The sequence below is a fragment of the Sebastes umbrosus genome, chromosome 19 (genome assembly GCF_015220745.1).
Source record: "Sebastes umbrosus isolate fSebUmb1 chromosome 19, fSebUmb1.pri, whole genome shotgun sequence".
NCBI classification, from domain to species: Eukaryota; Metazoa; Chordata; class Actinopteri; order Perciformes; family Sebastidae; genus Sebastes; species Sebastes umbrosus.
In genome coordinates this window covers 22,130,418-22,143,216 of record NC_051287.1, presented here as the reverse complement: position 1 = coordinate 22,143,216, position 12,799 = coordinate 22,130,418, and the positions used below count along the sequence as shown (strand labels likewise).

The following is a 12,799-nucleotide window of genomic DNA, read 5'->3' as shown; positions in this document are numbered from 1 at the left end:
CCCAGACATGAGGACCAGAACAACGCTACAGCGCGATTGTGCTCCTCAGGCCCCGCCTTGGAGACTATTCAGGCGACTAAATAGAATGATTTGCCCTTAGATGTCAAATTTCCTCCGAGACAAGGATGTCAATACCAATTAGATTGTCTGCAGTTGCCTTAGTTACGCCAGCCTGCCCCCCGCCGCCGCCTCCCCAGCCTCTTTTCCTCTAAAGATACACTTGCTCTCTTTTAACATCTCACTCACATCTCTTTTTTGTAGGCAGAGTGGTGGTCTCGGCACCAAGCCTTTAGCCTCAAATCAGTTTTATGGCTGGCGCTGTGCAGACATTAGGCTAACTCCATTAGCCTCTCTGAAGGAGATGGCCTGAGGGGATACTGAGGGGCCAAGATGTGACTGGGCAGGGTGTGTGTGTGCGCGTGTGTGTCGGTGTGTGTGTGTGTGTGTGTGTGTGTGTGCATGCTGAAAGGGTGAAGGGGTAACATTGTCTTACAGAGTCTTTTGGCATCTCCTTAAAGGTCACTGTCTGCTGGTTCGAGGAGGCAAAAGCCCACTGGAGCACGAACATAAACAAGAAAGAGAAGTGGGCAGAAAATGGATTAATGAACAAATGTAATTAGGAGAGAGGGAGGAGATGGAGAGAGTGGGAGAGAGGACTCTGTCTCCACTTAGTATCGTGGCTCCTGCAGGCGCTTAAGTGCTAACATGACAAACAGATGTGGCCATGGCTGGCCAGACACGGGGCTGCACACACAAATACACCTACTTATACACAAATACTGTCGCTGTCTCTTTCTCAGCTTCCTAAAAATGGACTTCAAGCTCGCACTGTGCACAAAATGCAGAAAAAGCATAATTTGGCTTATATAATTCCAAATGATTTATGACAGAAAATGTGACAGAAAGAGAGAAAGACAAATATACATGGCAAAACCTAGACAAGCTCAAACCCAACAGGATAGCCATGCGTAAGCAACAAATTCGGTGTATTCAGTGTAGGAAACACACATTCTTACGGATCATTACGGATACCTTTAGAGATGTTCCGATACCATTTTTTCCTTGACGATATTGATTCCGATACCTGAATTTGCCGTATCAGCCAATACCGAGTACCGATCCGATGCCAGTGTTACAAAAAAAATATATAGTTATTACTTTTATTATTATTTAAAGAAAATTTAAATTTCAGTAGGCAGTATAGTTTTGGCATCATTGGGCAAAAATCCCATAATAACCTTTCAGCATATTGTAATTCAAGTGTTCTGAGAGATAACTAGACTTCTGCACCTCCTCATGGCTCTCTTTACAGGCTTTAAAAAAAATCTAGCCCGTGACAAAAACCTTGGCCAATCACAGGTCATTTCAGAGAGAGAGTGTTCCTATTGGCTGTGCTTCGGCTGGTGGGCGGTGCTTGGTATTTCCTCAGCAGATCTCAACATGGCTGCCGGGTCACAAACTTTCTCATTTTACAGCTAAACAGTACACTACAAGATGTATCTGAAAACATTTGAGGTGAGAAATAGGCATGACAGTAACAGAATATTGATTCATATTTGATCAGCTCTTACTGCTTGTTTTCCTCCGGTCTGTGAAATCTTGCAGATGCCGTTAAGAGCAACGGAGGACACCAGAGGACACAGAGGCACATGAATTTTTTCAGATTACCTGTCTCATGTACTACTGTCAGGATATAGTGACCGTTTTTTAAAAAAATAACTTTTTTAAATCATATTTGCTCCATTTCTTAAACAGCTGTTGACTACTGATCATGTATGGATGTGATATGATCACTATCATTGTTGTATAGCCTGGCTCAGGTTAAACCCTTGCAATGCAATAGAACTTTCTTTTATTATTCAGTTTGTCAGTTACAAAGAACATAAATAAGGAATAAATAACAATTTCGCGGCAAAGAAGAATTGATTTCCGGTTTAACAAGTTGATTTTTTTCGTGGTTAATAAATTATGATACCTGATTGTTGCATAGACTGGCATACTCGCCGATACCTGATCCCGAATTTTGGGCAGTATTGGACGCATTTCCGATACTGGTATCTGTATCGGATCAACTCTAGATGGGCCTACCTTTGGGGACTAACTTACTACGCAGCTTGCTTTCTATTTTGGAAAAATAACAAGGATCTCATCTCTGTAAGCTTATAACAGTGATGAGTAAACAGTAAGAGCAAGAAGTTGCTATAGATTTGACAAGTTCTCAAGGTAAAAGAAGGCTTTCAGAAATGTCTGAAAGGACAATCGCTGATAGATTCAGAAACAGATGCTTTACGCTATAATATACTGCTATACTCCAGAACCTATGACCTTGTATATTTTTCAGCCTTTGATCCGTCACGTCCGTCCAGTGATCAGAGCTCTGAGTTCTTTACTCAGCTGTCCACCACTTATAAGTGTCACCTTGTCTGAATTTCAGCATCAAACCGCTGTTGGTGTGTTGTTAAAGCAGCAGTGGGTAGAACTGGAGCAAATATGATAAAAAAAAAGTTGTTTTTATGTGATTGGTGAGATTTTTTTAAAGCCTGAAAACAGAGCCATGAGGAGGTGCAGAAGTCAAGTTATCTCTCAGAACACTTGAATTACAATATGCTAGTTTTTGCCCAATGATGCCAAAATATTGTTACTTGCTGAAGCTTTAAAAGCATAAAGGGTATTTCATTCTGAGCTCTCACAGCAATTTTTACAATAAATATGTGTGTTAAGGGCCACATTGAGTGATTAATAAGTGTAATAACTTCCCTCTGTTTAGTTTGCACCGTTATTACAGGAATATGAAACCTTATACTTTCTTTTCCAGGTTTCAATTAGCATCTAAAGACACCATTAACTACTGCAATTGACTAAATCAATAGCTTCCCAGAAAGCATCCAAATCAGCATGAGATGTAATCAGGTCGGTTTTCAGTTCTCTGTCGTTAGTTAACCATAAACACAAGGGGACTTCTTTCAGAGCATCATAAAATAATTTGAAAATGAAATACTATTACAAGGTTCCAGGCAATATACTTCAACCTGAATCACTGGTTGCGATACTGACACAAAAATGACCATTTGTAGTGAAACCCAGTATTATGCACATTCTTTCCGAGGGCGCACAACACTACGGAGTCAATTCAGCAGCGAGGAATGGAAACAGGACTTGCATTTTGAAGTTGGTTTAACCTTGCAGTGACACCTATTGCAGATGCTTTGAAATGGTTGAGAAGAATAGTTTCCGCATGGTGGGATCTGTAATTAGGCGGCACATCTGCACCACCAGCAGCAGCAGCAGCAGCAGCAGCACCCCGGCATCCCCTCAACAACCTCCAACTCTGGCATGCTCAGAGCTTGCCGTTGGTTGGCAGCCAACACAAACAGTTCCCGCTGCATAAATGTGAATAATTCCACGAGATGAATTTCAACCGGTCAATTAGATGGATTTCAACTGTGAATATTTCAAGAGCATTTGCCTTTTCCGATTGATAAGAGAAGGGACAGATCAAGAGAAACATGGATACGAGGGGCAGCGGAGAGGAGAGACAAAGAAGGATAAACAGAGGGAACGATGAAAGAAGGGGAGGAGAGATAGTGACAGCCATGAGACAGAAATTTACAACCAGATCATCAATTAACCACTCCAATCACAATGGATCAAGCCATTAAATGTGCATTTCTCCTAAACGACCTCCCGACTGACAACGACTACAGATCATGAGCTTGTATTGATGGCTGTTGGAACACGATGCAGTCCCAAAGTCTGAGAAGTTCACTGTTTGTCAGTTAATTCGGCACATGCGGTCGGGAACAAAACAAATGTCTGCCCTCTCGACTTACGTCTCATTAAATGCAATCCGGTTATTTCAAGCTGCAAGACTAATGTCTTGTGCTCTCGAGTTGGCATGTTTACCTTGCTCTCGTTTTTCTTGTGCTGAATAAGCACAGAATGTGACCATTAAATATATTGCTGATGGAGAGACAAGGGGACGGAGACATCAATATTAAAGTGAACTGGAGTTACGGCCGGCTGTTATAGGCTATCCCCGGGTGACGTCATCTCCAGGTTAGATAAGGAATATATCATGAATTTACGCACAAAGTTCAAGTTATGAATATGTGATTTAACAATGTTTCTGTGAAAAACAGATATTAACTTTCCCATTATCATTGCAATTAGTCTCTGTCTAATGAAAAAAGCACGGGAAACAAAAAAGGACATTGCCTACTCTATAAAATCCTACTTTCAGCACCTCTGAAATTAGACCTGAAGTCCCCCCAGAGGGGCTATTAGACGATAAATCCCTGTCATTGACCAGGTTCTGCCCTCTGCTCGCTCATGACTGACGTCCCAACCTCTTTGAAGTCCCTCGCCACAACAACGCCAGCACCACTTCCTCTCCTCTAGAAAGACTAAATGTGAGTTGCCCCTAGTAGGACACCAGAAAAGCGCAGGCAAACGTTTAAGGGAGGAAAGGGGACCCACAACATTCAAAATAAGCCAGATGTTTGCGTCTCGTGTTAACATGTGGAGACATGCGCTTGCCGTGGGCCTGCATTAATGAAGGTAGAGATCCATCTAAGTTGGGGGGGGCTGATAGGCAAAGGGGATGCTGCCTGATAGGCCGTGGCACTACTACACACTCACCCGGTCACATGTGCTAGCAATAAGTTAGCCTCGCTGCCACTCTGGTCAGACAAACAGATGGAGCCGGGCCGAGGCTCCGAGCCGGGAATATTTCCCATTTCGGCGAGAAAAGGAAGAAAAAGCCTGAGAAAATGTTACATCCACGTACTTCTGCTAGTTCATTCAGCAACGGAGCACTTTTCTTTTTTTATATATATACTGGTAAAACTAACAGATATTAAACTTAAAAGACATCAATATTGGTTGACTCAAAAATGTTGTAGATGGTAGTGTGATTCATAACTTTTTCTATCATGATTATGTGCAAAAAAATTCTGCTCCAAAAATAAGTAAAACACAATGAATACAAGGTTTTTGCTTGTATTAAATAAAAATAATTAAATAAAAAATCGGCCAGTGCCTTTCAAGATAATAAGAGATCTTGGAAGTAGGTGGGAACATATCTCTATTTCCCTAGTATTATGAAGTGCTTTGTGTCATAACAAGACTGTAATTCTAAAAAGTAGTATTTTCTTTGCTTAAGATATTCAAGATGCATTGTCTAAAAATATATATATATATATATGTATATACACACGTATATACATATATATAAATATATATATATACATACATATACATATATATATACATATACAGTATATATACATATATATATATATATATATATATCATCCCTATATCTCACTGAAATAGGTGATTGTGTCTTATATTGAGTGTTATGAGATATTTTGACTAGTAATTAGACAAACATACTTGGTAAGATTTTGCATTTTTGTAGTGATAGGGGCATTGATAGTTTCAGTTAAAAACAAAAAAACACACAACAAATAATTCATGGTATTGCATAATAAATGCATTTTCTAATTCCAGTGGCAAAATTAGAAAAACAAAACATAAAATTTAAATTTCTTTTGGCAATACTTCATTAAAACTTGAATAAACTTCAAATACAATTGAAAGATATCAAAAACTACTGAAGTATTCTTATAAAATTGTACAGTAGTTCATTTATCCTGATATGATTCAAGTATCACCACAGAGCTCACTATTGAAAATCTACTATAATTTTTGTCTGGTGGAGTACTTCCAGGTTAATATTTAACTTAGAGATAAAAGAAGATATATTAAAAAAAGGGCTACCTATTAAATCATAATGCTATTTTTAAGGACATTAATTATGTTAATTTAAAATTAATTATTCTATTTGTCCAAAAGTTGTATCTTCTCAGCAAAGGAAGCGTTCCACTTCAGCACAATGTTATTATATTTTTTAGTACACCATTAATATAATTTCTCCTCTCTGTATTATTATGTCAATAGAGTTATTCATAGTGTAAAAAATAAAGCACATTAGTGAATATTTATTATTCACTATTATTTATTTAGCCACAAATTAAAGAACAATATCCATGTCATTTCTGCGTTGTAAGCATTTTATTTTCAAACTAACTAATTTGAGGTGCCTGAACAACTGACTCTCTGGCTGGTGAAAACAAAGTACTTGCCCGCCAGCATGCCTGTCTGTCTGACACTCTCTATCTTCTTTGTTAGACTTGTTGTTTTAAGTGTTAAGAAGGGGGTTACCGAGCTGCACTAGTATTGCGTCGGCCGGAAGAGTTGGCCCTAGACAGCAGTGCATTTCAGAGACACTCAGGAGTAATCAGGGATCAGAATACAGAAGTTACAGTACGTACATTGTTGCGTGACTCACATCTCCGTCATGGAAGCATCGCTGCGGGGCATTCAGCAAAATCATGCCGAGTAAATGTATGTCAAACATTTTGAACTGAAAAGTGAATTGTGTCAACAGCGAAGGAATAACCGTCCGCAGATATTAGCATTTCAAAAGGAGAGAAAAAAGAAAGATAAAGCGGAGGAGAGAAGGGAGGAAAGGGGGGAGAGAGAGAGTGAGGGTGAATGGAAACGTAAAGATTGCATGGAATGCTCTTGCATGAACTGTAAATGAACCCCTAAACCCCGCTCTCCACCTGACAAAATCTGTTCTTTAGGCCTGACACACAACCGCAGAGAGCCTCGCAGCCAGCGTGCAGGAATGCCACGTTAAGATCACAATTGCCTCTCTATAGTCTTTAGAAATAAATATTTCCATCCCAGGAGAGGCTGCGGAAATATTATACAATCCAATAATTGAGGATCTTTATACACTCAATATCCCTGAGAGGGAATAGTTGCAACCATGATACCTGACACGTGCACTAAGGTCTCATAAGGGAAGTGTTTGAGATTAGTGTTTTGGAGAACAACAAGAGGGTAAAAATATCACTCAAGAACAAATACATAAAAACACTCTTCAGGGATTATATATTTTTTTTCATTCTTAATTTGTTCATATTAATATTATTGTTTATTTTGATGCTTTGGCAACATTGTTTTTTGAAACTTTCATGCCAGTAAAGCCACTTTGATTGTACTTCATGACCCGAACACACAGCCAAGAACAACACATAGTTGTAACATTTTGTGACAGTCTAACAACATCAAGTTTAACACCTCTAACCACACTACTGGCGTTCGGATCTCTCCTCAGCTGTCATCGGTGACACGCTTCGCGTTAAAGCTGTGACTGAACTGACGTAATGATAACCACAGTTGCATGGTTCGAATGGTATTTAAGCAGCCTAATGCCCTGTTTGTTTTCCAATGTGCTCTCCCAGCGGTGCTCTCAATCCACTGAGGGTGTGTTGAGTGCTGTGATTGGTGTGTTTTTGTCTGTGTGTTCAGAGAGACACTCCCTCTCCTAAGCTGGGCAGGTCTTTTTCTGTGTGTCTCCCTCCTTCATTCAGTCACTCACTTTCCCCTCACTCGTTCTTTTCTTTCCCTTTTTACTTCCCCTCTTAATGTCTGCTTGTTTCCTCCTCCTCCTTTCTTCTCCCTCTCTCCTCCCACAGGGGCTGTATGCATTCCTGCCAGGAGGGGCGGAGGTGTCTGTGATACGGGCTCGATAAGGACCAGGCCTCCCTCCCCTCCGTCCCCCCCTCCATGCTGCCCTCCCCTCGTGTTCACCCTCACCCTCACCCCCTCCCTGGGAAAATGGGTGCACCCTCCTCCCTGGCAGGGCACCGGCTCCCCTTTGAGTGTGCTGCCAGCCGTGGCAGCAGAGACTTAACATGATTTGTTTGTCTGCTGCTGCGTGTTTGCACCAAACTCTTAGCGCCAACCCCCCCATTACTCCTGCCGGAGATCCAGGGGGCTGGTTAGCTGGTACAGATCTGGAGTGGAGGCCGGGGGCGGAGGGTTAAAGGGGTGTTAAAGAGGGTGAGGTAGGAAAGGTGGGGGATGCAGGGAGAGATCAGGGTTAAAATGAGTTTGGAATATGATCCACGGGCTGGAAACAGTCAACGTTTCTTGAAGTCTGGCTGCCATAGGCTGGACTATGTGAGAGATAACAGGAAAACATACAAAACTATATTCACCCGCAAAGATCGAGGGTTTTCCCATTCTTCCCTTTTTTTTCTCCTGGTGTTTTGTAATTGGCTCGCTTCCTGGTGCTGCGGCGGACAGCAGGCACAGCAGCGGCTGCCCAGTCGGCCCATTGATCTTTCATCAGCCCATAGAGTTAAAGCTGAAGGCACTAGGGAGAGGCTGGAGAGGCAGCCCCTCTTTTTATGGCAGCCCGCTGGAGCCTGCCTCGGATTGTTCCCCGTTTCCTCAGATTGTTTTTCATTTAGTCAGGGTGCAGCGCTGTGCCGCTCTGAGGAGGTGAGGTGAAGTGTCGCAGACATTTAGGAGAGCACGTAACAGCTACGGTCTGGGTAGGTGGATACAATGGTACGGCAGGGCTTGTTTGCTGATAACATTTAGTTGCTGTGTGTTTGGGTTTTTGGCTTAAAGTGTGTTATGAGTGTTTGGGGATTAAATGACCTATAGGCCTACGATTAGGAAGGTGTTGGTAGCAGTTGATCTGTAGCCTAGTTACTGTAAATACATGTGTATTTTTGAGTGGAAGAACTATTTCTTGGCTAAAAGACTGTCAGTAAACCCAGATAACAAACAGCAGCACCACTAATTTAGTGGAGGAGATGCATTAAACTGTTGCACTTGATGATATTTCTCCATAGACTCCCCGGCTATTAATCAAAACCATTTCACATTAAGAAAAAGCAGCAAGAGCTCTTAACGCAAATCAAATTTCACTTAAGGGGCTAAAATTACCTTCATCAATTTGCATGAAAGCCGTGGCAGTGGTCAAGACGTCCATGTGATCGTCGTCCAATCAGAGGGTCCGCTCAGGATGTGGGTGTGGTGCGTCGTATCCCCAGCAGTATTCCATTGATCCGAGCAACCGGCGCTGAGCTGCAGCAGGCCCTGAACTTGGTCATCTAACTGATACGTGATATTAGGATCCTTCTTGGAGGCAGCTCCACGGGGATCTGGTCAGAGAGAGAGAGAGAGAGAAAAACAGACTTCAGATCAGCAGATCAATTTTCACTGGACCTTGAATATTTCATGTAGGGAGTCTTGCAGCAGACACACAGATGGGCTAAACAACTGGCCGACATCTACGTGCAGTGGCACACATACACCTTGCTTACAAACGCACACACACACACACATACACAGCCTGATCACACTGGAAATTTGTACAAAAATACATTTTCCGTCTGATTTGAACACACCAAAAGGAGTTGGCTCAACCAGGATGACCCCCCAAAAATGACCCTTTAATTGTTTGACCTTAACATTAAAATACAAATTCATTGTAATGCTACACAAACATAAGGTGGTTACTGTTTGTAGTGTATGACGAGAACATATCCGTGAGAAGATGTTGCACAGACACACACACACATTTCACCCTAAGGGCCGGGTTAGGGGAATCATGTCTGGATCATGTTTCTAGTCCCAGCGAACATGTGGTCGATGCAAGACTGCGATACTGACTCAGCCCTGGTCCTAGAAGTGGACACAGAGGACAACATGCTCAAAAAGCCAGTCTAGAGATATACCTGTGCTCAGACGGGAAATTATTTTATATATTTTATGTGTTCTATTGATGTGTCCTTTGACATTTAACTCCCACTAAATGGTGCAAGATCATAACATTTTGGAGCATAAATGTCAGATGATTCTAAAAGAAAACTTAAATTACGCCCTGTGTAAAACGGACAGTAAATCTCTCCAGAGTATCAGCGGCAACAATGCAGCAATAACCCACACCTGACCCCTAAACCTTCACCCACAGAAAGGATGTTGTTTCACCGACTGTCTTCAAATACTTTCCTCTCGGAAAGACATCAGTGAAACCAGAGCTTGTCAGGCCCTGTATTTGTTTATTAAGTACGCTCTTGCACTGGCTTGCTCCCAAGATGGCTGTAACTGAGAGATTTGTTCATGTAGGCATTAGGGCTGGCTATCAGTGGTGAATTATTTATTGAAAAAAATCTTCCCTTCCTTGACGGATGAGAGAATATGTAGGGCTGCTCACTGACTCTGCCATATATTAGAGGAATGATGAAAACATTGTTAGGCGCAGCACACTGATAATGAATTTACTTTTCTTTTTTTTTATTGAATGGACAAAATCTCTATTTCTGGATAATAATCCCAAAAATATTGATTGTGAAAGTGTGGTTATCTGGAGAAAAATACAATTGCAATACTTCTGCCATCAGGTGTTTAGTGTTTGAATAGGGAAAACAATTAGATTAAAACAAACATTTTGATAACTACCATACAATTTTATGTATAAGCATTAAATATTGAAATGGTTAATCTTGTGCTGTGCCTTTCAAAAATGCCTCCCAAAGCTGCATCAACCTGTCAGTGCTCTCCATAAACATTTGAATGATGTATTTTTATAAATGCTATCTTCTAGAATAAATGCAATAAACTTCAGAGTATATATTCCCACTGACAGGAACGTTTGGAATTCCACAGGAAAGAAGCAGTGGTTGCAAAACATGTGCCGATATCGTAGTAGGACCCTAAAACCCCTGTTTTTCAGTAACGATAAAACACAACAACAACAAAAAAGTCACACTAAAATCAGACGACTATAGAAACCCAGTTACCGTGGACATTTTTCCTGCCAGATTTAAATCACAATGATTTGTTCAAATCAGAATAAATCACATTTGGTCATTTTCTCTCTGCCCGCTTTATTATGTTAGTTTTTTGTAGTCTGCAGCAGTGAAAGAAAAAGAGACAGGCGGCGGGGGCCTGGCTATTGTCATTCAATGGCCGAGCCATTTTGGAAATCAGCGCTCTTGATTTGCTGCCGCTGCCTCCCTCTCTGTATTCCCTGATGGCTGCACTGGATGGAAGGCTTCCTTTTATAATTTTCCAACTTGCACATACGCCTCCTTCTCGGAATAACATACACACGTCAAACGCTGAGTTGAATGTTTGAATGAGTCGATGATAGAAGTGGAAAAATGACGAGGGGCGCGCTGTTAACTTTGAGCAGAATCTGCAACAACAGGATGCATCTATATTGATAAAACTATTTAATCAAAATTTCACAAGTTGGGATCTCTCAGGATAATTTACCACCAGAGACGTCTATATATTGGTTAAAGCTAAAAGCTGCTCCATTACCAAAGGGGACTAATAATTGTGATCTATGCTTGCTCACTCAGCAAATAATCAATCATGCTTCTTTAGTGTGTTTAAACTGGGATTTTGCTTAAACAAACCATTGTTGTACACATGAAGGTTCACCTTTTAAGCCACTGTTAAGGTGACGTTATCTAAAATAAACTATTTGATGGGATATTATGTTAGTTACGATGGCATATGGGGGCTTTTGTAAGCTCCAGACCTAATTTGAATAAAACACTCTGGCCCCTGTGACCCAGGCTCATCTAAACGCTCTCACATTGTCACACAAAGAGCCACTAAAAGGGGGCCCATGACCCATATTGCAAGAATAAAGTATTAGACAAATGTATCTGCCATGAGTGAGTCAGCATCCTCGCTGGAAAGAAAAAAACCCACCAGAGATCAGAGGAAATAAAGAGTGCAGCGTACAGCAGTTGAGCAACACAAGACAACTGTAAGAAAAAAACTCTGCGTAAAATCCAGGATATTCATGGAGGAGCTATAAGCGTGTGGACGCTGACAGCCTGATGACTTGAGTGACTGCAGACCTGATTTAGAACAACACGCGTGTTAAGACTTTAATTTGCAGAAATCAGGCAGGATCTCCACACCGCCGCTCCTCACACTGAGGGAGATTATTCTCATCAATAGGGCGTGAAATTCACTGGCTGACCAACGAAGTGACCACTGGAGTGAAGTGCTAGCGTGTGTGTGCATGCAAATTGTGTATAAATGTGTGTGTGAGGGAGAGAGGGAGAGAGAAAGAAGGCAAACGTGTGCGTTGAGAGGGAAAAATAGATGTTGATACGTGTGTGTATGTGTGTGTGTTTGTCCTTTCAACTGAGATTTCATTTTTGATTGTGTGGCCTAGTTCTCCCTGGTGAACATTTTTTCACATTTTGTCTTTGTTTTCACACACTATCTGGCATCACACAATCTGTATTTTCAGAGTTATTCTCATCCCAACTCTGGGTAGGATGGACTATTCTAACTGCTGTGCTAATAAACAGAAGGAAGAAAGATTTTAATAAATCAGTGAGAAATGAATCAGAGGGTGAAACTAAACCCAAAGTGTCACCTGTTGAAATCCAGCCTTCACTAACTGTTGCTAATACCTGCATGTGAACAACCAACCGGTGATATATGTAGGAGGAAGAACAGGCATATCAACCTGAAATGAGACGGTGACTAAAAGGGTAGAGAGACATTTACAATTTAGTTCTCAAGGGCTGATTACCTGAGTAATGCACTAATGACACCCCTTGTGCTCTAATGTGATGAATGGATATATCACAAGGTTTCGGAGCAGAACAGTACACGCATCTTATACTTCAATGAGAGAAAAGGAGTATTTTAAGGACACTTTGACATATTGTAACACCCATCATGGCAGCAGAGTGTCTAATCAAGCCTCATCACTTATGAGAAGGAACGCAGCAACAGGTAAAACAAGGGTCAAAAGGAGTTTGTATAGTTCATGTGTGTATTTTATGATGAAGAGAGATGACATTTAAGCTTGGTGAGATGTTTTCCGATTAAGATCTCTAAATTTTCAGGGCTCAAGGTGCATCTTAAAATAGATAAAGATCTATTAAAC

At 41.2% G+C, this 12,799-nt stretch overlaps 1 long non-coding RNA gene across 1 annotated transcript in view; it reads right to left on the bottom strand.

The window, feature by feature from the left end:
• The window catches only part of LOC119478822, an 80,700-nt gene that overhangs the window by 30,447 nt on the left and 37,454 nt on the right, over positions 1–12,799 (bottom strand). The window contains exon 3 of the long non-coding RNA XR_005204508.1: positions 8,815–9,032. This is a non-coding gene — a long non-coding RNA (uncharacterized LOC119478822). The remainder of the gene's footprint in view (positions 1–8,814; positions 9,033–12,799) is intronic.